The following is a 23,011-nucleotide window of genomic DNA, read 5'->3' as shown; positions in this document are numbered from 1 at the left end:
TGGCATCTCTTACCCATATCTCGAGAGTCATCTTTGCTACAATTGCCCGATTTAAGTTCTTGGACGATTGGATTCCCTCGGAGTAATGCATCTTGCAAATCCATTGGATGCATTGCTCCAAGATGGTGGTTCAAAGGAGTGTTTAGGCCATGGCAAAACTTGGATACTTGCTATGCAATATCCATTGGTGGTGCATATTTTAGTAGGGTTACAAACTTTGAGTAGTAAGCTTCCAAGGTTAATTCCAACTGCTTGAGCTTTAAAAATTCATTCATCCTCAAAGTCTAGTAGGTTTGCGGGAGGTATCGTCTACATACAGCATCTTTCAACTAAGCCCAAGTGACACCGGCTTCGAAAATACCTTGATCCTTGCACCATCACTTCATCCATAATCGGGCCTGGCCAACTAGCTTAAGTTTGGCTATCATTGCTTGATTGGTAGAGGTAGTTTCTAAAGCAAAGAAATAATCATCCACCGACTCAATCCATATCTCTGCTTTTGCTACGATATCTATTCCTTCTCCATCAAACTCGGGTGCCTTAATTTGTTTGAGAAGAAATTTCTTCTCTTGCATGTCAACATTTGTGAGTGCAAGAGGTGCCTAATGATCAAGCCATACCATTTAGGTTATTTTGTTTAGGATATGTCTATGAACCATACATTAATCAATCACGCATCATTACGAAGTTTCGCTCTGATACCAACTGTGAAGTGTCTGCCCATCGACATTCCAGGCACTCTTTTAGTAGTCTATCGAGAAACGAATCTAAGTGTCGATGCTCGGCACTCCCGTGAAATGTTTCGAGTTTTGTCACCTAGGGTTTCCCGAATCTGCCTCTCAATGGAACGTTCACGGTCAAACCCATTAGGATCAACCTAAATTTTGGGCTCCTAATGGCCAAGGTCTCTTAACAGCATTCTAGCGTCGGATCCTGGACATCCTACTTAACGCAGAGATACCCAAGCTGAAGCAAACCCATGCCGCACATGGTTCAAAGAAAATCGAAAACGAGAGGGATGTGCCCCTCAACCTCTCTACCTGTAGGGCATAGTCCCATTCCGGTCCCCTAAAACGGCATGAATCGGGTTTCTATCCTAACAATTTCTAAAGGTCAAATGACAATAAAATCTTGTAAGAAGCCTCCCAATTCTCTGGGACCACCCTGCCATAGGACGGACCCATCGGGGGTTCCGCCCACCCACTTGCCTTAATAGCTTTAGTTTTCTAATTAGGTCCTACCACATTTATATGTGACACTTAAAGTGAGCTTCATTAATTAAGCCTTTTAGGGAACAGGGTTCGTTCGCATAACTTACAGCACAGACTCAAAAATAGAGCAAAGCAATCTATTGACAAACAAGTTCCTTAACTTATCTTCAAGTTAACCTTTGTCTCCCGCCCATACAAGAGGAATTATGTATCCCTTCTGTCCAACAAAAGTACACCTTCTGTCCTGCAGAAGTAACTGGTCCAAACACATGGCACCACAAACTCAATCATTTATCTAGAATAGGATCTCCCAACATGCCCAAACCCATTCCTCGTGCGAAGACCAGCAATATCATCAGCCAAGAGGGAGAAGATTAGCCCCAATGTCGGTTGCATGGGGTACATTCAGCCTGACAATCATCATCCATGAGGATGAAGCGCAAATTTCGGTCGTTGTCTGCACGCCATATCCACGTTCTCTCTCCACGAATTCTTTCATAAAATTTAGGGGGGGGGAGGGGGGGGGGGTTAAAATCTCCAGAGGGCACCCCCCCTTTGGTCCTCTCAAATGTCCACCTTTTCGTATCTTGCCAATTTTTTGCCACTTCCTCGTCCGGACTCCGATTCAAGCTCTAAAAAATCCTGCGCGTCCGGCTTGACATCCCGCACTGACTGGTAGCTCCTGACATCCCGCATGATAGTTGGAAAAATTATAAAATATCCACAAGTGTCGCTCGGGCGCCTTTTAAAAGCCGTCTTTCACTGGTGCTTAAAATCGTCCTAGCTGCAACCACCGCCTTCGATGCTAAATATTTTTCCCCTAAATTCCAGATTTTTTTGGCAAATTTTAGGTACATCCCGGGCTCAAAACTCCGCTCTCATTGGCGACCACAGGATAGGGTGACTCAGCCCGTCGAATCCCACAACAGATCTGCACAAAACAAGCAAAGGAAGCATCAAGCTAATACAAAATAGATACATACTAAAACGCAGCACAATGCTCACCCTACCCCCTGACAGAACCAAGGCATGAAATCCACAAGGAGTAGGCCTAGTATAATTTGATAGAGGGTCCGAAGCTAGTCACTAATCGACTGCTCCAACACGGCCAAACTAAAAATAACTATCAAAGAGGTCGCCTTGAACTACCTACCTAAGTAAGGACAACACAACCAGGAGCTCCTACTAGGTGAGGACTCCTATAGCCTGATCAAGAAGTATTTTCTTTTAGCACATTTCTTCTTTTAGGTTTTTATTTTCCATACTCGGGCGTGTAAAAAGGAGGGAGTTGAGCGTAGTGACGCAAGGAGAACAGGGCATCGGTCTCAAGTCCTGTCTCGGTACCCAAGAACCTACCAAGCCCTCATGAGGCGATGCTTAATCCTTTTCTGATGCTCACTTTCATTTTTGCTCCAACTTCCTTACTTTCTTCTTTTCCAGCAAGATGCCACCCCTAGGAAGACAACGCATTAGACCCGGGTCGTCCCCGGGTCTCTAACTCATCCCCAGGAACCTACCAGGCCTTTGCAAGGCGATGATCACTGCTTATAAATTTTCCTTTCTTTTCTTTTCTATTTTTATAGGGGTTAGAACCCCTTTTTACACACCTTTGTATATATTTATTGTCGTTGGGATATTCAAGGTTATTTCCTCTCTAACATCATCATTTTTTCCTCCTGGCAGGCTTCTCTAACTGCCTCACAACTAATAAGAACTCCTAGAACGGCTGCCTAGCAGGCTAGCAGAATAGGGTCACTAGAATGGCCTTCTAAAACAGGTCTTTCGATGCCTGGCAATGTCTTTACAAGAGGCAACGACTACTCAGACCTCCCTCAGTTATACCTAACCTAAACCTGGGACTTCATGCCTTGGACTCCGGTCCCTAACAAGAAAAGAAAATCCCCTACAAGTACACAGACACATATAGCATAAAAACACGGTACTTGTAAAGGAGAGATATCACCTGGATAGGGCCACGAGAAGCTTCCACGTGACATAGGCTCCTTCCAAGCTCTTCTTTGAACCTGTCTAGCACAGAACTAAAATAAGAAACCATTAACGGCACCCGTACTAAACAGACAACTGGCCCTCTTGGCCTAATGAAATAAAACATGTCACTACAAAAACGGATCGGCCCTCTTGGCCTAACGAAATAAAACATTAAAACCTTGCAAAACTGGCCCTCTTGGCCTAACGAGATCAAACAGAATATCACCTACACATCTATCCCCGAAATAGTACATATATACAATAATATGCTCCTTTCCAAGGAGGAAAAATAAGGCTCATAGCCCTAAGCTAAATGCATAAGATTATGACCCATCCCTCCTGCATATATAGCAAGAGGTGTACACATAACATGTTGTCTAATCAGCCTATGGGTCCAAGATAACAATGGTAAATTGGTCTTGGCTACTCTTTGCATCACCCATATCAATCATCGCCTACTATATATTGCATGCTCTGATAACATTCCCCACAAGCGACCTGGTCCTGTCTCGTTATTGATAGCAATATCCAAACTAGGACCACAGTTGAAGAAAATGTCTTCTTCATGAGCAAGATTTGCCAGTGAATCCGCAAACTGATTCCAATAACATGGAATCAGCTGAACAGACACTCTCTCAAACTCCTCAAGTAGGGTCATCGCAGTTCGATTACACATACAAAGGATGGGATTCTGCACTGTGTATGTCCCATCTACCTGATTCAGAATCAATTGGGAATCCCCTTTTACCAACAACTGTCGAATACCACCTTGTTTGGCAATATGCAGTCCCATAATCAAGGCTTTATACTCCGCCATATTGTTAGTGAATCCTACCCTGAGATAAGCAGCTAACTTCATCGTAACTCTACGTCGGGGATCTCGGATTACTACTCCAACACTCTCTTTTTTATTGGGGCCCCTGGACGCTCCGTCAAAATATAATGTGTACGTCCACAATTGGTTTACACAGCCTGCCATCATGAACTCCTCTATTCGTAATTATGATAGTCAAAATTTAGCATGTTGAGAGGATGAACTGACGGCTCCATCCCACCTTCTTCATTAAACTCAATAGGGATACTTGTCAACATTCGTAAGCAGTGATGGTAGAAGACTTTGATCTCCCACACAAAGGTTCCGTCTTCTTGCTCAATCACTTTGTATCCTTTGCTCCACCAGATGAGTTTCCCTATCTCTACTCCAGATATGGGTGCTCCAAATAAGGAATTAACCGCCCCATCAACTAGCTTAAACTCTTTTGCAGGTCTCAAATCATCCCCAGCATGGACCTGCAATGCATTTTTCGTGTTAGCATACTCAGAAATAATAAGGTTTAATCTTATTAAGATTAACCTTATTTTTAAATTCTACTCCTTGCAGATCAGCTAGTAGAGCCATAGACCTATTTTTTCCTATCCTGACAATCTTGTAGGGGCCATCCCATCTAGGTTCTAGCTTCCCTGGAAATAGCTCCCTACGCATATCATAATACAGAACTAATTGCCCTTTTTTAAAGGTATACTTCTTTGCTTTAAGGTCGTGCAACTACTTCATCCGATGTTTACTCCTGGTGTAATAAGCTCTGCAATTTCAGCTCATCCAGGTGGGCTATGGTCGTGAAACGTTCAAAGAGTGAATCCTCATCTCCCAAAGAGTGGTTAATTGCAAACCGTATGGTTGGCAACTCGATTTCAGGGGGTAACACGCATTCTTCCCCATAAACTAATTTAAATGGAGTATGGCCGGTAGCTCGCTTGAACGTTGTATTGTACGCCTATACTGCCACATACAACTTCCTGTCCCAGTCTCGTTTCTTCTCAGAGACTATTTTAGACAAGATACCCACAAGCTGCTTATTAGTACTTTCAACTTGCCCATTTACTTGTGGATTATAAGGGGTCGTTTTATTGTGCTTGATTTGCCAAGCTTCAGTTAGGCTTTTGATCACTTTATTCAAAAATTGGGCTCCAGGGTCTGACACTAGTTCCTTTGGTGGACCGAAACGGCAAAAAATCTACTCTAAAAGAAAACTTGCAGTCTCTTTTGCATTGTCCTGCCTCGTCGCCCGCACTTTTGACCATTTTGTGAAATAATCAGTTGCTACTATAATGTACCTCTTCTGGGTAGTAGACGATGGGGTGATAGGACCCACAAAATCAATGCCCCACTTCTCAAAAAATGGAAGGATAGCGATAGGCATAAGTGGGCATTTCCTATTCTCTCTAGTGTCATGTCTTTGACAAGTATCACATCTCTTAATATAATCAAAGGAATCTTGGAAGATGGACATCCAACGATATCCCGCTCTTAAAGCTTTTTGCGCCGTCAACCGTCCTGCAAAGTGCCCTCCACATGCAGAGTCATGGCACTCTTCCAAGATGAAAGGAACCTCGTCAGGCATCACACATCGGTGATAGATATCATCAACACCCTACCAATATAGTGTTCCTGCGATCAATGAAAACTTCAAAGCCTGTTGTTTGATTTTCCTTTTTTCTGATTTTGATAAATCAGCTCCAGTCTCTCCTGTTGATAGATAATGCGTGATAGCAGCATACCAAGATGGGATAGAAGCTGTATCAATTTTAAACATTTCTTCAATATCACTTCCTTCAGCCAAAGTGTCTTTCGGCTCCACGAAATCCACAAGGCATTCCACAATACCCTGCAACCTCGGTGGCTTACTCTTAATCTCATAATCGAACTCCTGCAAAGTGATTAACCACTTTGCCAGACGATCAGGTGGTTGTAGCTTGTTCATAAGCAATCTAAGCCCTTCCCCTTCGTATAGAAAACTACCTTCTCATAGAGGATGTAGTGCCTGAATTTTTTAGTTGCAAAGACCATCACAAGTCACACCTTCTCCATATAGGTGTAGTTAATTTCTGATATGCCCAATTTTCGACTAGCAAAAGCTATCAGATGATACCACTTTTCCTCCCAGATTTGGGCTAAACAGCAGCTAATACTATGCATGGTGGCTGCTAAAAATATGTAAAATACCTCGCCTCTTTTAGGTGCTTTTAAAACTGGTGCTTTTACTAGCTCCTATTTCACATCCTCGAAAGCTACCTTACAAGGGTCGCTCCGTACAAATAGACAGCTAAAGGATAATAAGTTCGTTAATGGCAACGTCCTTTCTGCCAAGGCATTTATAAACCTCCGATAGTACTCTATCGATGACAGAAAGCTATGTACCTCTTTCAGAGTGCGTGGTGGACTCATAGCGACTATAACCTTGATCTTTTCAGGGTCAGTTGCTATCCCCATTGAACTGACCACATGGCCTAGAAATAGCCCATAAGGCACTCCAAAGGCACACTTCCATGGGTTAAGAGCGATACAAATTTGTCTGTAGCGCTCAAAGCACTTTCTTAAAATAATCAACATCCTTCCCCTTATAGTGGCTGCCCCCAGGTCATCAATAAATACTTTCAACTCATCTAGGGTGATGTCACAAAGGTCTTGTCTACTGTTCGTTGCCATGATCCAGGTGCATTGCACAAACCAAAGGCCATCACATGGTATGCAAAAGTACCAAAGACAATAATGAAAGTTGTTTTCAACTTGTCCTCTTCTGCAATTGCCATCTGGTTGTATCCTGCAAAGTAATCCATAAATGAATATATTTCCCTACCCGCTAATTGATCCAAAATCTGGTCAATAAATGGCAACTGGTAGTAATCCTTAACCGTTTGCTTATTCAGCTCTCTAAAATCTACACATAGTCGGATCTTCTTCCTGATGACAACTGGTGAACACCATTGTGTATACTATACAGGGAAGATTAAACCAGCTTTCCGTAACTTTTGTAACTCCTCAAACAGGCCGTCCCTCAATTTAAAAGGCATACGCCTTACTTTCTGACTCACAGGACGACTGCCTTCTTTTATAGGGATATTATGATCAGCCAGGCTGGGAGGAATGCCTCTCAGCTCATCATAACTCCAAGCAAAGATGTCGCGTAATTCTTGAATTAGGGACACATAGTCCTCACTTTCTGCTGAACTGAGTATGGAACCTAATTTAATTGGCGGCAAAACATTCGGCATTCCAAGGTCTAACTCAATCACATCCGCGTCTCTTATCCTATCTTGCGGCTCTATCGGCTCATTTAGAGTTATCTTATAAATATCCTCTGTAGTGGACCCCTCTTTGGATTCATCACTGGATGATGTCTCACTACCAGATGGATCATCTGTTGTTTCTAATTGAGTAGAGGATAAAGGAGCTCTCTCACTTTGAGGAGACTCAGGCTAAGCAAAACTATTACTCGATTAGTACCCCTACCTAGAACCACTCGACCGGCGGGTATATCGAATTGACAATCTGTTCGTAAGATCTAGTGCCTACCTAGCAAGACTCGATAGCTAGGACGTCCTGCAAATCTTATCACCCTAAAGTCCAAGAAGCATTCTACACTTGCAACTGTAACATGGACTTTAGTAATGCAACCTTGTGGTTACCTTAGACTATCATCAGCCATTCTAAGAAGGGTGGAGCTATCTTTTTGGATGCCTAGACCCAACCTCTCCATCAACTCTGAACTCATGATATTGACGGAGGACCCAGTGTCTACGATTGCATGCCTTACTAATATTCCATCCACGTATGCTGGAACCCTAGGGCAATTCTTTTCAGCATGGTCAAACCAATCTTCCCCTACTCGTGCTATGCCCAAAGGCTCTACAATATATCCAATATGCAGGATCTTCTTGAATTCCTTGCGTACTCCTGGAGATAATTTATCAACTGTAAGAGGTTTACATTTGGTTTGACTTCGCAAAGAGAACTTGCTAAATCAAAATCATGATAGGTAGCCAAAGCTCTCTTTTCTTACCAGACCATTCTTTCTTTTGGTCTCGGGACCGGTTTTGGTGCTTCTTTTTTAGCTCTTGCCTTCTTTCTTGGCACTTCCTCATCCTTCTTAGGATCGACTTTTTTGTCAACAGGCCTTAGAGGTCCACCTTCCATGCCAGGATTCAGGACTTGCATCCCCTTATCCCCTTGCTAAGGGTTTCCCTCAACCGGTTTTGCATTATCTTTATCACCCTCTTTAGCCTTTTGGCCTCTTGTCACGGCTCTTAGGTTAGAGGTTTCAGCGCCATTGACGTGTACAGTCTCAATAAGGCTAACTCCATTGCCTTGTGGTAACTCTTCTATAGTGGTCTTTCCCCTTTGCAGTATTTGTCTTGGTCCATCATTTTGCTGGAGGTTATTACCTTGCACTCTATGATTAACTGGACCTATCTGTTTACTCCCTTGTTGGAGGGAACTAATCTTACTCCAACAGGTAGTAGCTAAGTGGCCTGACTTCCCACAAATATCACATTTAACATTTGGACAGTTTCTAGGAAAATGTTATCCGCAACACCACTTATAGCTGAATCTTGAGGGTCCACCCTCTTCAGGGCGTCGACTCCCTATCAGATTCTGCTACTTTTTTAAGAAATTGACGTCAACATCTATTTGCCGATATTGTTCAGAAATCATGTCAGTGTAGTGCTTCATCATATCCTTAACTTCGCCAAGGACATTAGAGGCACTCGACTTATAGCCTTGATCGTCTATCCATCGTTCCATTGGCCTAACAATTTGATTGGGCATTGGTTGTTGACTCACAGGAAAAACATTAGGGTTCAAAACTTGGCCTCCAACATTTGGTGGAACCAATTGACTAGCCATAGGCATAGTCACACTGGGAGGAGGGTCGTCTACCGACAAAGAAGAACCTCAATTTGAAGACCTTATCTGACATACTATTGACGCGACTCTCGAAGCTCAAACCATCCGCAAGGAATCAAAGATAAGTAAAAGAAATTTCAAATTCGGTACTTTCAATGGCACTCGAGAGGGAAAAATTGTTCTTGCATTCATTAGTCAGTTTGACGACTACTTTCATGAGGAAACCTATGCAGAAAAAGATAAAATCAAGTGTGTTACTAATCATTTAGCAGATAGAGCATCTCTTTGGTGGACTGTGATACGCAAGAGTATAGATTGTCCCACTACCTGGGAGAATTTCAAGAAGAAGTTTATGCAGAATTTCCTTCCTCCACAATTTCATGAGAAAGCCATAAAGCAATGGGACCTTCTTCAACAACGGGATCGTGAGCCTATTCCTCAGTACACAGAGTGCTTTTGGAATGCATTACTCTAGTTACGCATGCTTGAAGACTTACCTGAAGCGACACGCAAGCGCAAGTATATGTCTGGACTCCTTGGGCATTACTACGCTGAACTTAATATGTTCAAGCCTGCTACTCTTGAAGACGCAATTTCATTAGCTCATGACACTAAAGACAAGTTGCGAGGTAGAGACAGACGTCCACAGCAATTCCAAGCCAATGGTGACTATGGATCTAAGCAATTCAACTCAAATTTTAGAAGATTTAATCAAAGTCGTTTTACTTCATCATCTTTCCGTAAAAATTGGGCAAAACCACTTGCTTTACCATCCAATGTCAATCAAAACCCCAAGCCTATTCCAAAGCCAAATCCTAATGTCCCTAGACTTCCTGCCATTGCAAACAATGTAACCAAAGCCAAGCCTATAGTATGCTATAAATGCCACCAGCCTGGACATCTAGCAGCAAATTGCCATTCGAAGAAGCCACCTATCCATATCAACTACCTTAGAGCAATGGAAGATGAAGAACATGAAGATATGTTTGATTTCACAGAAGATGAGGACGACAGTACTACTCCTTCGGATACTTTACCAGGTATGCCAACTCCACATTCTTTATTGACTATGAAATGTTTAGTGCATGGAAAGGAAAAGATTATTTTGCATGATGATGGTAGTACTCATGATTTTATTTCTGCAAAGCTAGTAAAAGAATTGAAGTTACAGACTGTACCTACGCATTATCGCATCAAAGCAGCATTCTTAGGCACTAGGTATAATGGTACACAGGAAGAGCATGACTTAGAGATTCAAATTGGTCAATACACTGAAAGAAGAAATTTTCTAGTTGTTCCATTATAGTCAAGTGACATTATTTTAGGTATGCCTTGGCGTCATCAGCATAACCCAGATATTGATTATTCCACACATTCAATTAATATTAAATTTCAAGGAAAACATATTACATTGTATGGTATGCATGCATCTAATGCTTTTCCACTGCTTTCGCATACTCAAGCTAAACATGCATTACGCAAGAGTAGTAAATCTTATCTCATTTGGGTGAATGAACTGCAAGTTAAAGAAAGTCATATGCACCCTAGGCATAAAGAATTTCTTGCACATTTTAAAGACTGTTTTGCCGAAGATCTACCACCTGGTTTACCTCCTTCACGTCCAGAAGACCATAAAATAGATTTGATTCCTGGTACACAACCACCTTGCAAAGCACCATATAGGCATAACCAGATAGAGCAAAAAGAAATTCTGATTCAAGTTGAGGAATTACTAAATAGAGGATTGATTAGACCTAGTAGTTCTCCATTTGGTGCACCTGTTCTGTTAGTCAAGAAAAAGAATAATACCTATCGTATGTGCATTGACTATCGTGCTTTAAATAAGATCACTGTAAAGAATAGGTATCCAATTCCTAGAGTTGATGACCTTATGGATAAACTGCAAGGATCTGCTATATTTAGTAAAATAGACCTTAAGTTTGGTTATCATCAGGTGAGACTAGATAAGTCTGACATATTCAAGACTGCATTTAGGACACAGTTTGGTCATTATGAATTTTTAGTGATGCCTTTCGGATTGACTAATGCACCTGCTACATTTAGTAGAATGATGAACCGTATATTTTTGAAATATCAGTATTGTGTAATTGTCTACTTTGATGATATTTTGGTGTTTAGTCAAAATGAGAAAGAACATTATGAGCATTTGTCATTGGTTTTTCAGTTACTAAAAGATAATCAACTGTATGCAAATCCTGAAAAGAGTGAATTCTTTAAAACAGAAATTGAGTATTTAGGTCATATTGTATCATCTGATGGAATTAAAGTTGACCCTAAGAAAATAGATGCAATATTGAATTGGCCTGTACCTAAAAATGTGCATGAGTTACGATCATTCCTTGGTCTTGCTAGTTTCTATAGGAAGTTTGTGCGTAATTTTTCATTACTTGCTTTACCATTAACAAAACTTCTGAAGAAAGGAATTGTCTATCATTGGTCCGATAATCAACAGAAATCCTTTGACTTATTGAAACATGCATTAACCCATGCCCTTGTCCTACAGTTGCCTGATTTTAATAGATCATTCTTTCTAGTAGTGACTGATGCTAGTGGATCAGGAATAGGAGCCGTACTTATGCAAGACAATCATCCTATAGCCTATTCTAGTTGTAAGCTGAAACCCTCTGAACTAAAATATTCCACATATGACAAAGAATTCTTTGATTGCTATGAAAGATACTTATCATCAAGATATTACTTTTCATGCTGATTGGAATAAATTAGTTCAAAATAACTTGATTCCTATTGATTCATTATCTTATAATGATGGATTTATGTTTTATGAAAAGATATTATGTGTTACAGTTCCATTCCGATCTTTTGTTTTGAATGAGATTCATTGTCCTCCATATCAAGGTCATAGAGGTATCATATCTACTTTACGTACATTAACTAAAGATTTTTATTGGCTGCATATGGACACTGATGTATCTAACTTTGTTTCTGAATGTTTGATTTGTCAAAGAGTTAAGAGACATCATGGTAAACAGTATGGATTACTTATACCTTTGTCTCTTCCATCTAGACCATGGGAACAAATTTCTATGGATTTTATTACTGGTTTACCTAATACTAAATCTAACCATGATATGATTTGGACAGTAGTAGATAGGTTTAGTAAACAAGCATATTTCATTCCATGTAAGAAAACTTTAACAGCATCACAAGCAGCACAATTGTTTTTGAAAACTATTTTCACTAACCATGGATTACCCAAAGTTATTATTTCTGATCGTGATTCTAGATTTTGTAACAAATTTTGGATTACTCTGTTTGCTAACCTAGGCACAAAAATTGATTTCTCATCTGCATTTCATCCTGAAACTAATGGACAAACAGAAGCCACTAATAGCACTATTCTAGATCTTTTACGTGCTTATACTATTTCTAAACCTCAGACATGGGATACACATTTGCATTTATTACAGTTTGCATATAACAATACACCACACACATCTACAAAGAAGACCATTTGAAGTGATTTATGGTTATAGATTATCTACACCTGTTGCATCATTGTCAAATAGAATTCAGAGTGCTGATGATATTGCTAGTATGCATAATACTATTTTTGATGAGGTTAAAGTCATGATTGCCAAAGCCCAGCAATCATATACCAAACAAGCCAATAAGAAAAGACAAGCAATGAATTTCAAAGTTGATGACTATGTTTGGTTGAGAATAGAAAAACGTAGATTACAAAGTGTAGATAGACACCCAGTTGTGAAATTAGCCCCTAGATTCTATGGACCATTTAGGATCATTCATAAAATTAATGACAATGCATTCAAGTTAGAATTACCACCTCACTAGAAAATTCACAACACATTTCCCATTAGTTTATTAAGACCATTTAGAGGCCAATTACCTATACACCCTGTTTATGAAAACCCACCTTTGTTAGAGGAAGAAACTGAAATACTTGAACCTGAAGCTATCATAGATACTGACTTTCTGACCACTAGAACTGGCCGAAGATATTCTAGATATCTAGTTAAATTTAAGAACCATCTTGTAGAAGAAGCACAATGGATGCACGCTAGAGACTTAAATGCTTTCCCCACTCTGTTAGCTCCACATTGAGCTAATAGCAATTGAGGTCAATTGCTATCCCACCCCGGGGGTATGATACTAGGAGGCATATTTCACGGTGGATTCCGTGCCACAGTGGATTCCGTGAGGTTTTACGGTGGATTCCGTAAACTTTGATGACCGAGGCTCATACACAAAGTGGATTCTTTGTGCGAGAAGTTGATGGGGACGCCAGTCCTTTTCGGGTGTTTCATTAATTTAGTGTGTACATGGGTGATTCCATAGCGGGTGATTCCGCAAAATGCATATTAAATTAATAAACGTTTATGAGTTTAGAGTGCGCACTCGTAATAAATTAAGGTTAGGATTGATTTCTAACCAATTGATTTATTTATGTAGCTGAAGACTGCTAGGTATTCACTTTTGTCGATTTAATTGTATTATTTTACTAGCGATTGTGAATGCTTCAGTTGATGTGTAGAGATAGCAGCAGTGGCAGAGGAAAGCATTGGAGGATAGCGAGTATTCGATTTATCATTTATATTTTGATGGGCGCATACCTTAGGCATGGCGCCTATATTTTGTCATGCCTATTTATTGAGGCGTTGGATATTTATTATTATTTTGTATGCGCATGGGCGCACGATTATGTTATTTGTACTTGGACATTGTATTGGGCATGCCAAACTCTTTGGGCACCGTCCATTAGCTTTATTCCTATTTTGTGCTAAAGCAAACTCGAAAGCTAAAAGCTTGCTATTTTGTAATTTGGGCTATTATTTGAGGTTGAAGATGAATAATACATAAAATACATGCTTTGTGGAGCGCTCACACAAGGCATGGGGGGAGATTGCACCCAATTGGTCTCTTGTTCATGTCTTTCATACTTTTTACATTGAATTTTGCGCAAAAAGTAGAGTTCTATTGTTCTTGGGGACCTTCCGGCATTCACTACGCGAGCGTACAGCATCCGATCTGCGCACCAAGTGCATTTAATCATTGGTTCAATCCAATTGACTTTGAAACTTTGGAGGTAACAATTCTTTTAATTCCATACAATGAAAAGTAAGTAATTTGATATTTTGTTAGATTTTATGATATTTTGTTTTGCTAAATTATTGAAACATGATTGTTTTCAATTCTCATTGGAGCCTAATTGAAATAGACTATGTGGATAGGTAACGTTTCCTCATTAATTTATGAAAGAAATCCATGAAAATGCTAAGTTGTAAGTTATATAATCCAAGGTCTCCTTGATATTTTGATCTTTTTTTTTGTAAGTGCTTTGAATATTTTGATCTTTTTTTGTAATTACTCTAAATTTTATTATCTTTTTGGTAAAAAGCTATAAAAAGATTGATTGAAGTGCTAGAGAAAAAAGCCTCCCATGCCTTCGGATTTACTTGCAACAATGTAATATAGACAAGTTGCAATAAGGTCTTGATTAATATAGTTGGAACATAATAAGAAAATTTATTCTATAAACTACCATAAACAAGTCTCATAGTTTTACATGACTATGAAGTCTACAAAGAATTGGACTCCTACGATCTTCAATGGCCAAGTTTTCAGCACTCCGAATGGCTTTACTTTTGTTCTATTAGCTAGTGTGATATTCAACCTAGCATTCTCAACAAGTGGGTTACCCCAAGCCTAGAGTATTGTGTGGCTAAGCATGCTGACTCTTGCCCTTGTGTCTACAATCCCTTTCCTCATGGTATCACCTAAGGCTGGGACCGTGCATCTCTGTGCCTTCCCAGAAAGCATTAACATGCAAGGACTTGGGCACTGAGTGCGACATCAGCAGAGGCTTGATATTTGTATTACTGCATCGTGGTCTTGCAAGTCAACTCTCGTTTACTCTAGTGATCCTTCTACCCACTGATTTAACTATTGCCATAGCGTCAAATGCTACCTAAGCAGGTCTCTTAAGCTCAAAGTTACAAGGGTAGCCACTAGCATTGTCAAATATTGTTGGCTTATTGCTTCTCTCCCAATTCTACACTCCTTGGTGGCCGATGGCCTTGATTAGTTTACTAGCCCGTTGCATTCAAGCTCTGTCTAGGTGGCACTACTTGAGATGTAGATGTATCTCTCAGTCAAGTGGAAGAGACCAGCATGGTTATGTTGGAGATGTCATCGATCTCGTCCTCCAAGATGGGCTTCGCATCCTTTAGGTGTTCTTGGGCTCCTCTCACCTACTCCTTGACATTTTCTATGGCTTCAAGTTGGCAACTCAGATTAGCACTCCCTTTCTCAATAGTCTTTGGAGCAAATGTATTTCCTTTTGCATCCGTGACTTTCTTTCCAACAGGTAGTGTCATTGTGCTCTCGTTTTTAAGTGTGACCTTTGCATCAGTTTTCATCTTCCTTTGCTTACGGTTCCTCTTTCCTATCAAGGCTGTGTCTAGGTTTCTGGAACCTAGCAGTGATATGCCAGCTTGCTTTGGGTCATAACATGCAATGGGATAGGCATGGTCTCTCTGTCAAGAGTCTTGAATCCGAATAGCCCCAATGGTACTGAAGGTACGATTGCCGAGTCAGAGGGTGGTGTATACCTTAGGGCAATCAGCAAAGAGGTGAGTGATTCCACACTCTACACATCTAAGGTCAGGCTTATCTCAGTGGCTTGCTCCCTCGGGGCAACACAAAGAGATGTGTCTCGGGTGGCCATAAGTCCAACACGAAATCGTCTCTTGGGTTTTCTCTCTTAAGCCTCTGCCTCTTCCTCTTCCTAACGCCATCACTAGCAGAGGTCAATAGTTCATGAGAACTAGATTGTCCTCTTCATGGTAGGAGACGCATGTAACGCTCCTCATCATTCTGCCCCTCCATGTAGCGAACTAGAGCGTCGATCGGTGGATGGGTTGTAAAAGGTCCATGCAACCTAGGTATGCCAATGGGATTGATCTCCATCCTAGGAATGGTTGGCTTCACGTTGTTTGGTGCTGGAAGAGCCAATGGGGGTCCTCTCCCCAAGAAATTCAAAGGCCTATTCCCTAGCTATGGCTGGTTCTAAGGCAGTGAGGATGGGAGTCTCCTTGGTAGCCTTTAGAGATTGAGCTGCCGACTATTCGGTTTGCCATCAATCATTCTTTGAGTGATGAAGACGCACTTTTTGAGCGCTTGACGACACTGGCACATTTAGATGAGCTTAAGCTGCAGAGCTTGTTGCACCAAGAAGTGGCGAAGCGCCGAATGAAGCAGCTACACGACCTTAAAGCCAAGAAATACACCTTCAAGAAAGGACAGCTTGTTCTATATTATGACGCACGACGTGAATTATTTCCAGGCAAGCTAGAGCCCAAATGGGACGGGCCCTATAGGATTGTTAGAAAGAATAAATCCACAGTCTTGTTAGCTGACCTTGAGGGGATAGAATTTAAAAATAAGGTTAATCTTAATAAGATTAAACCTTATTATTTCTGATTGCACTAATACTATGACTGCCTTGCAGGTCTAGGCGCGATCGATCAAATATCTGCAAGGAAATCGTGATAGAGGTTGATGGGTTGTCTGATCCCTTATTTAGAACACCCATATTTAGAACAGAGGTATCATTAGGGAAAGCTCATTTGGTGGAGCAAAGGATATAAAGTGACTGAGCAAGAAGGCGGGACATTTATTTGGGAGATCAAGGTCTTCTGCCCATCACTACCTACAAATTTTGACGAGCATCCTTGTTGAATTCAATGATGATGGAGGGATGGAGCCTACAGTCCACCCCTTGAATATGCTGAATTTTGATTACCATAATTACGAGTAGAGTTCCGGATGGCGGGATATGTAAACCCTTTATGGACGTACACCTTGTACTTTGATAGGGCGTCAATGGGTGCATGCAAAAAAGGAAGTGTAGGAGTTGTCATCCGAGACCCCTATGACGCATTGTCATGAAGTTAGCTGCTTATCTCGGGGTGAATTTTACCAATAATATGGCAGAATACAAAGCCCTGATTATGGGTTTGAATATTGCAAAGAAGGGTGGTATCCGCCAGTTATTGGTGAAAGGGGACTCTCAATTGGTTTTAAATCAACTCAATGGGACGTACATGGTACGAAACCCCATCCTCTGCATGTACCATCATACTGCCATAGCCCTGCTAGACGAATTTGATAGAGTGTCTTTTCAGCTGATTCCACGAAACTGGAATCAGTTGAAAAGACACTCTATCAATTTTGCGTATGAAGAAGACCTCTTCTTTAATTGTGGCCCTTGTCCCGATATATCTATTGATGATGAGACAGGACCTGGTCGTTTGTGGGGTATGCTTTCTGAACATGCCCTCTTTGGCAGATGATGGTTGATCTAGGTGATGCAGAGGGTAGGCGAGACTCATCTGCCTTTATTATCTTGGACCCATAGACTGATTAGATGACATGTGATGCGAACACCTCTTGCGAGATACGCAGGAGGGATGGGTCATAATTTAATGCACCTAGTTTAGGGCTACGAGCCTCTGTTCCCCTAGGAATGGTATGCTTTGATGTCTATCATAGTTGTTTCCAGGAGGATGTTATGCGTAGTCATGTTTGATTTCATTAGTCCAAGAGGGCCAATCTATTGGCGTAGTCATGTTTGATTTCATTAGGCCAAGAGGGCCAATCTATTGGCGTAGTCATGTTTGATTTCATTAGGCCAAGAGCACCAATCTATTGGCAAAGTCATGTTTGATTTCATTAGGCCAAGAGGGCCATTTCCCTGTCTAGTGCGGGTGCGTTTAATCGAGTTTTTGTTTTAAGTGTTGTGCTAGACAGGTTTTGTGATTCGTGGAATTTGGTGGAGCCTGGCGGAGCCTTTGCTACGATGGAAGCTTCTTGTGGCCAATCCAGGTGATACCTCTTCTTTACGAGTACCTTTCTTTCCTGTTATATGTGTATTTGTACTTGTCGAGGGGATATATTTTGTTGGGGACCGGCAACCAAGGCACGAAGTCCCAGGTTTAGGCTAAGTATGTTTGAGGGAGGTCGGAGTAGTCATTGCCTCCTGTAAAGACATTGTCAAGCATCGAAAGACCTGTTTTAGAAGGAAGTCCTAGTGGCCCTATTCTGCTAGCCTGCTAGGCAGCCGTTCTAGGAGTTCTTGTTAGTAGTGAGGCAGTTAGAGAAGCCTGCCAGAAGATAATAATGATGATGTCAAGAAACCATGAACATCCCAAAAGATGAATATAAATACGAAGGTGTGTAAAAAGGGGTTCTAACCCTATCAAAGAAAAGAAAAGGAATGAAAATGTATAGGCAGTTAATCATCGCCTTGCGGAGGCCTGATAGGTTCCTGGGGACGAGTCGACCCGGGGCCGATATCTTGTCTTCCTAGGGGTGGCTTCTTGCTGGGGAAAAAAATAACAAAACAAGGAAGGTTGGAGCGAAAATAAAAGTGAGCGTTAGAAAAGGATTAAATGTCGCCTTGCGAGGGCTTGGTAGGTTCTTGGGTGCTGAGACAGGTCCTGAGGCCGATGCCCTGTTCTCCTTGGGTCACTACGCTCAGCTCCCTCCTTTTTACATGCCCAAGTATGTTAATAAAATAAAAACCCTAAAAGAAGAAATGTATTGATAGAAAATACTTCCTGATCAGGCTATAGGAGTCCTCGCCTAGTAGGAGCTCCTAGTTGTGTTGTCTTTAGTTGGTAAGTAGTTCAGACCACCACTTAGGGCAACCTCTTTGATAGGGGTTTTTTAGTTTGGTTGTGTTGGAGAAGTTGGTTAGTGACTCACTTCGGATCTTCTATTAGATGATGCTAGGCCTACTCCTTGTGGGTGTCATGCCTTGGTTCTGTCAGGGGGTAGGGTGAGCATTGTGCTGAGTTTTATTATATATTTATTTTGTATCAGCTTGATGCTTCTTTGGTTGTTTATGTGCAGATATGTTCGTGGATTCGACGAGCTGAGTCGCCCTATCCCATGGTCGCCAATGAGAACGGAATTTTGGTGCTAGAAAGTGCTTAAAAATAGCTAAAAATTATGAATATCAAGGGAAAAATATCCAATGTCAAAGGCAGCGGCTCGACCTAGGACGATTTTAAGCGTCAAAGTGCTCTAAGGACACCCGGGCAACACTTGTAGATTTTTAGTAATTTTTCCATGCGCCTGCGTGAGTCAGAGAAGCTGCCGACCAGTCCAGGATGTTGAGACGAGCTCACAGAAATTTTCAGATCGGGATTCGGACACCGTATGCGAGAGAGACGGGAAAAGGGCCAAAAGGCCGGTCAAAATGGGAGAGGTGCCCAAAAGGAGGAGTGAAGGGGTGCCTTTGGGAAGGGGCACCCCCCTTCCAAAAAAAATAAAAAAATTAGGAGGGGGGCGGTGGCTGAACAGAGCCGTTGCGAAAAAAACGCCCCCCCTCCCCCCAAAGCAAGATTTTTCTTGAGAGCAAGCTATGGAGGCAATTGCAGCAGGGTGTTGCACTCCTTCCATGCTCCGCATCGCTCCGTCCCGTGAGGGGAATGGAAGCCTGTAGAGGGGGAGAGAAAATCAGTCTTTCTCTCTCCTCCCTCTCTCTCCTCTAAGGGGAAGTTCATGTGTGAAGAGAAAGGAAGAAGAAAGAATGGTGGAGGCTCGGCATCGATCGGATTGCTCCACGGGCTGGAGATGGTGATGTGTGATCGTCATGAGCATGAAGTGCTGCTGATTTTCAGATTTGCAGCCATGGACATGAAACCCGAGACATGCAAATAAGTGGTAATTCAATTTTTTAAAAAGGAAATTTGAGATTTCATGGCTTTTGATTGATAAAATGTTGTTCATGTGGGCTAAAAATTGTTTATGTTGTTGTTTTCCATGAGTACTTGTTAATCATAATCAGAAAATCAGAAAAACATGCATCTTGTGGCCCAAAATAATACACTAAAACATGTAAAATATGGAAAATCAAGGGAAAATGATGTTTTTGAGCATAAAAATGGAAGAATAAATAGGAGCACTAAATAAATTGTCATTTTTGTTGCAAGAAGGAACTAAGGGCCACAACCCATAACCTATTGTGAATTTTTAGTAATAAAATAATGTAGAAAATAAGGGAAAATACAAGGAAAATAGAAAAAACCACTAAAAAAAGGGGAAAAATGCATTTTGGGTGCGAAAAATTAATGAAAATTAAGAACAATGTTCGTGAATGTTTGTGGGGACTGAAGCATGAGGGTTTGCCTCAGTTCAGCCCCACCTTCTTGTTCTAGTGTGTTTTTCCCGCTTTTTACACATAAAATGATGGCAAAATGCCTTATAAATCTATATATCAATGTAACATTTGATCGATGGGAGGGGAGAGTGGTTAAAATGTGTTTAAATGCAGAGTAATGATGAAGAGATTGCTGGTTTTTGTTTGTATGACATATAGGTCGGTGAATAATTATAGAATGAGAGCCTAGTAGCACGAGGGTTTCCTCGGTGCTAGGTTTGTGCAATGCCACATAAGAACGGTAGTTGAAAATCATTGAAAGGGTGTTTTCCACATGTGCGCAATATTGATTTTATAATTGTTTGAGCACTTAGCATCCACAATATGCATAAATCATGGAAATATTTAAAGGTATCAGAAATCCTGGATGCACAGCAATTGCTTTCATTAGGACCTTGACCCACGTTGAGTGAGAGACAGGACACCCTAAGCCATAGGCTAGTCGTGGGGTCTGGGGAAAAGAGAAGTAAGGACAATGGTACATTCCTATATACGATTAAATGGTACCTCGAGTGGATTTTGTGCGAAATGTTTATATGTTGAGCGACGCACCGAGGGGCCAATCCCCAAGGTGTAGGAGAGTTCCAGAGGGGTGGCGGCACTCAGCCGTTGGAGGACCCCCTATGTCTGTGCTTCGTGCCATTAGGCAATGTGTAAGGGACTCCCTCTGAGGAATAGTGGGTGAGAGAAGAGTGGATTACAAACGACGTAATACAAATGCAAGATATTTAGGAAGGCAATGTGTGTGTCATCAACGCTCCTGGCCACGAGGCCGTGGGGTTGTTGAGCGCATGAGATAGAGGTCCCGCTAGTGCACGAGCCAGTGCTGGCCCGTTCTAGGTTCCATCAGTAAAGAGTATTGCAAGAGATCCTAAAGTGTGGAGCAAGCCAAACCTAAACCATTGATCCCATCGATGGAGTGTTACCTAGTGTTGGGACCGAAGGTGTGGCACTCATAGAAGAAAGAACTACTTGAGAATGACCAAGATGACAAAAATTTCAAGAAAGTTGATGATATGACTCCTCATTGGCATCTAGGTTGTTATCATTGGTAGGGATGGAAGGAAGTGCAAAACATGGATCATGAAGACTGACCTAAAATTGATGTGGTACCTCATCCTATTTCTCTTTGATTTGCTCATAGCACGGCTACTAGAGGGCTTCCAAGACATTAGTCTTGATGGGAACCAAGCCATCCTCTACTTCAATACCAACCACTTTGTTGTGCAAGATGATGGCCTTCATTTACTCTTCAATAGCATTGGAAAAATCCAGCTGAGAAGCTTGATAAGTAACTAGGTGCTAGTGTTGCTCCTCCTAAGCATCCTCCTACTACTAACCTACTTTCCCATAGGGCAACTTTCTCCTCCCACACCACTATGACTTCTATTCATAGAGCATCCAAACCATGGCATAATGACCAAGATCAGTGGTTGGAAAGGTACGCCAATAGTGTTGGGTCCTGGGCCAAACTCGTATGAGAAGGTCACAAAAGGACAATACCAAGAAGGGGGCTAAGTTAGGTTAGTGTCTTAGCCACAACAATTGTAGCACCAAAAAAATTCTAGCCATTTGGGAAATTAACTCTTCATAAGTTTTCTTCACTCCTCGTACAAATCCCTTCAGCATGGCGATGTGAGTCTTGAAGTCAAGCTTGTTATTTGGTGGACCTTGACCCTATCGAAGTGCTAGCTAGACATGGTTGCTCAAGATGCAAGTCTACACCATCCTACTTTGCTACCAGTAATTGTTTTGAGCCATTTTTCTTGGTGGCAGGCTCTTGATCATCCTAATTTAGACCATTTATATCCATAAGTGCTTTTGCTACATCCAAGCAGACCGGATTGGCAGCAATGCCTTACAAAAAAGTCTCAGACTACTACTCAACCATAATGGCAGAATGGACTTGCCTTTCTGGTATGACTAGGTTTCGTTGGAGTTGCTAAACAAGTAGGCTCTAAACTAGAGTGGGGCTCCTCAGCCCCAGTTATTGGTAATAAAAAGGCAAAGTGATGTCCGTGCACCATCCACATGTTCTGATGATGGTAGTTGATTGAGTTGCCATCTTCTTGCATTCATGGAGCATCCTCTCTAGTAGCACCTCCATCTAGTTGAGGCATGGCTTTGATCCTCCAAGCAAAACATAGAGGCCACCTTCTTGGTGACATTGAAGGTATTGGCTTGCAAGTAAATGGCCTCTAAGGAAAATTGAAAGGCCTCCTTCTTTACTTTGTTGATCTCCTACATCTTGTTGAGCTTGTATTCACCCAATACACAAGGGCCAAACAAAGGATTCATCTATGGCGTACTAAGGACAATGGATGATGCCTTCTGACCACTAGTGGGCAACATTAACTACTTCTAGAGGCATTGCAGAGTAAGCTCATAGTGAGCCTAGCCCAATTGCATGATAGAGACTTGATAGAGTTGTGTAATAATGGCTTCAGACTTTGGACGCATAGGTGTTGCACTCCACAGTAAGAAGCTAAAGGCCTCCAAGCATAGAGAATGCACCCATGGATGCATGGTCTCCCAAGTCCTCTAGTAGCATAGGTGCCACCTTGCCAAAAAGGCACTATGTTGAAGCATGCCAGAAAGGAGAGCAAAGTGTGACATGAGAGAGCAAGCATGAATCCACAAGGGAAAAATGAGTCCAAGGGTGAAGAATAATGGCATTTGGATTTCACTTAGCTAAGGATCAAGGGTTGAAAAGAATGCATTGATGCATTTTCACATCATCCATCTAGTCCATGAGGTGTTAGAAGCAGCACTTGCAATGTAAAGCCTCATACTACCACTAAAATAAATGACCACCTAAAGTGATGAAGTAAGCATCATTAATGTTTGCCATATAGACCACATTGTCCACAATTGTTGCGGCCATGTAGACCCAGATAG

The sequence above is a fragment of the Lygodium microphyllum genome, chromosome 10 (genome assembly GCF_053477565.2).
Source record: "Lygodium microphyllum isolate KBCC chromosome 10, Lygodium_microphyllum_v1.1.10, whole genome shotgun sequence".
Lineage (NCBI taxonomy): Eukaryota > Viridiplantae > Streptophyta > Polypodiopsida > Schizaeales > Lygodiaceae > Lygodium > Lygodium microphyllum.
The sequence above is the reverse complement of the archived record's forward strand: the minus strand, read 5'-3'. Positions refer to the sequence as shown.